The following is a 3,717-nucleotide window of genomic DNA, read 5'->3' as shown; positions in this document are numbered from 1 at the left end:
GAATCTTGGAGATAGAAGATGGAAACGTTGAATGAATAAACCGGTGGGCGCTGAGTTTTCCTTACCAGTGTTGCAGACTCTTTTTCGTATAGCTGCCAAAATCCCCCAAAATGTATCGTACGCGTTTCAAAAAGAAGTGTGAAAACTCAATCAAACAAAAACTGTAAAATATTTGTTTCTGGTCTAACCTCGGAGCTGTCATTCCACTCAGAACCAAAGTTGTACTGCCAAGATGTCACTGCGACCCTGGCTCATTTATACAGGCCATGTTCTCAATTAACACAGCTGCTCTAATGATCTTGATTAAAGCAGATCCCTGCACAGATCAATTTTGACCAGCTCTACTATACTAACAGAATAATTGAACAAACACTGGACAATACAAACCTATTATGAAACATTAATTTACAATGCAAATATGGCGTGCAAATTAGTTTAGACTAGGAGTCATTAGTTAGACATGGGTTAAGGTTATAGGTTTAGGAGTGCTGCCCCGTGGGAGGTTAGGTTTAGGGTGAGGGTTTGAGATAGGTTGTAGTTGTATAGGACTAATGACTGGTCTAAACCAAATGACTAGTCTAAACCAAAAACTGTCTAAACTAAGTACTGCACCCCGCAAATATACAATTCTCACAATTCACAGGTACAGTATACATGTGTTTTCAGATACATGCATGCTCCCACACAATGTCTTTCTCCTGTACTGCCGTATAGCTGCCGTTTGCCCAGCACCAATGGGCCAGAGTGGATGTGCCATTGCCCTATATCACCTTTGCCTGCCCCAGTCCAACCCTCGATGCTGAGTGCCAAGCAGGGAGTGGCAGTGTCAGGGTTGACACTGCCAGACAAAAAGAAGCCTTAGTACCACATTTCCAAGGGACCAGGGCGACACCACCAGCTTCATCAGACTCTTTCTTCCTTTCATCTTTTCTACAAAAACAACACAAATCTAAAGAGCTGCGAAAAAAAGTGTCAGAAAAAGTATAATGGTTTTGGACATACAAGGTTTCACCTCCGAAAGACATGACATGATGTCCATATTAGCAGAGCTGAAGTCCCTCCATCCATCTTAGCATTCTGTCCATCCATATATACCACAAATACATCCATCCATCCGTCTGTCCGTCCTTTTAGTGTGTGGGTGTGTGTGTGTGTGTGGTGTGTGTGTGTGTGTGTGTGTGTGTGTGTGTGTGTGTGTGTGTGTGTGTGCGTGCCTGTGTGTGTGTGTGTGTGTGTGTGTGTGTGTGTGTGTGTGTGTGTGTGTGTGTGTGTGTGTGTGTGTGTGTGCGTGCGTGCCTGTGTGTGTGTGTGTGTGTGTGTGTGTGTTAGTGTTATAGTTATCAGGGGAAGCCGGCAGGCGCTAAGGCTAATTAGATTTTTAATTTGAGATGACTCCTGTGCTCCTAATAGTTTGATGTACACATGCGTTAATGTGATTGGACTGCTGCTAATCCGCCGCACGCCGGCCCACCGGCCAGCGCAGAAAGACTCAACAGTTGTGTGACGGCTATACAGTGACAGACCCCTCGGCGACAAGGTGTGTGTGTGCGTGCGTGTGTGCGTGCGTGTGCGTGCGCGCGTGTGTGTGTGGCTGAAGCTTTAAGCCTGCTCCTAGCCGTGCGCTGACGGAGGCAGGGGGATGCAATCAGGGCGACAGCCTGCTTCTCGTAAGGAGGTGATGAGAAGGAGAAGGTCACTGCATGGTGGAGGATCAACCAGGAAACAACAAACCACTATTACTAACCCAGAGCTTTATCAGTTCATTTACAATTTAGGGCATTTAGCTTTGCGCTCTTCTTCCATGAGCGACTTGCAATGATCAAGGCTATAAGACAAATCAAATTCAGAGAGACAGTGTTAGTGCCTGTAGTGCATAATAGTAGGATCAAAACCAAGAACCATAGCATCAGTCAAACAATATACTATCAAAAAAAAGTTTAGAGTATGATGCCAGGTATACTGTATACAGTATATATAGCCTACAAATGAACCTGGCTTCTGTCATGACATACTATCTAAATTACATTTGAACCTCGATTCACCCTTTGTCAGCCTTCTGATTGGTCCCTATGACTGGCCAACCAGGCTCTTTCTGCCTCGTTCCGCCCTGGTTCCGCCTTGTTTATGTAGAATTTGATGATCATTTTTTGGAGAAAAAAAACTCAAAACAAACATGATATGCCCTGCAGTCACCATGCTGCACCTGTGATGTTCTTTTTTTTACTAACACCAAGTTTAAAATAAGAATTGAACGCACACAGAATATCAATACGAAGCCATTGAAAAACAACCTTATTCCAATGGTAGTGGATGGAGAGAAAGGATTTTTGTCCAACCCACGAAACTGCAACCAATGGGTGCGAAGAGGAGGGGCACAACCACGGGGGGCGGGACTTGACAAAGGGTGAATTGATGTTCTTCGGGCTTAATTGGATCAGTGGGACTAACATACTTTAAAGCGATAGGTATTTAACTTTCAAACATGTCTGGGGTCATGTTAACGTCTACTCAATCTGAGAGGGTTCAATCAGAAGGCAACCAGCTAACACGGAATCCAGAGCAGTTCCTACAGCCAATGGGATCCTCTCTGATTGATTGATTGATTGATTGATTGATTGATTGATTGATTGATTGATTAACAGTTTTGGAGAATTACAGTACAATTCAAGCACAACTCAAAACGACATAAGACTGTGGACCACGCCATAAAGCATTACACTTGTTTACAATAGGGTCCACCATGTTCAATTCATCATAACATCTAGAGACCCCGTTTGTGCCGAATCTGGGTTGCACATGGTTCGTTGCACTCCCTCTGGTGTTGTGGGTGTGGACTTCGTTGACATTAAGGAAGTATTGAGACAGGTACATGGGTATCTTGGTGGTGTAACATAAGCCGGATATCAAAGTATAGCAACTGCCAAACGATCGTCATTTAAAATATCGTGCCCTCAAATGCTCTAGTTTCAGAGGCCTCGATCGACCCTTGAGTTTCTACACAACGTGGAGGAGAGGAACACGGCCAAGGAGATGATGGACAGAGCATCTTATTCGCTGACGAGGAAAGTTGCCCCACCAATCACACCGTGTCCTCGCAGTACATGGACTATTTGGACACCCAATGAGAAGATATATACTGTTGAAAGGCACATGTATCACAAATGAGTCCAACAAACAAACTGACCTGAGATCAGATTCTAAAAAGGTCTTCTGCATCCTGACAGTTTTCTGAAAAAAGCTATGTCAGTCGTTCTTCGATTTTTCAAAATAGCAGACCTACAAGCTCGTAGCGCGCCACTTGGTGGCGCGCTATGAGCTTGTAGATCTGCTATTTTTGAATAGCTAAAGCATAACGTAATGCTAACACCAAAAGGGGTTCCCGCCCAGAATGGGTTAAGGGGTTTCGAGTTTTAACAAGTGAGAAGGAAGCAGTGTTGATTTCGTCGACGAAAACTAAGACAGAAAATGTTCGCCGACTGCCTTTTTTCACTGACGAAAACGACATGGAAAACGAAATGAAAACGAAGCTGCGGCGCGTTGTGAGCTTGTAGATCGGCTACTTTCAGCGAGTGTAAAAACAGTCATTGCGACGGCATCAAGGCACCGCCGAAATACATTTCAGTCGACGGAATCAGCCGTATAGATTTACAGTCGACAAAAACCTTATGATATTTAGTCGACTAAAACTAGACTAACACTAAAACATTCCAGGTGACT

The sequence above is a fragment of the Protomyctophum parallelum genome (assembly GCF_964188405.1).
Source record: "Protomyctophum parallelum genome assembly, chromosome: 4".
In the NCBI taxonomy this organism is placed as follows: Eukaryota; Metazoa; Chordata; class Actinopteri; order Myctophiformes; family Myctophidae; genus Protomyctophum; species Protomyctophum parallelum.
The sequence above is the reverse complement of the archived record's forward strand: the minus strand, read 5'-3'. Positions refer to the sequence as shown.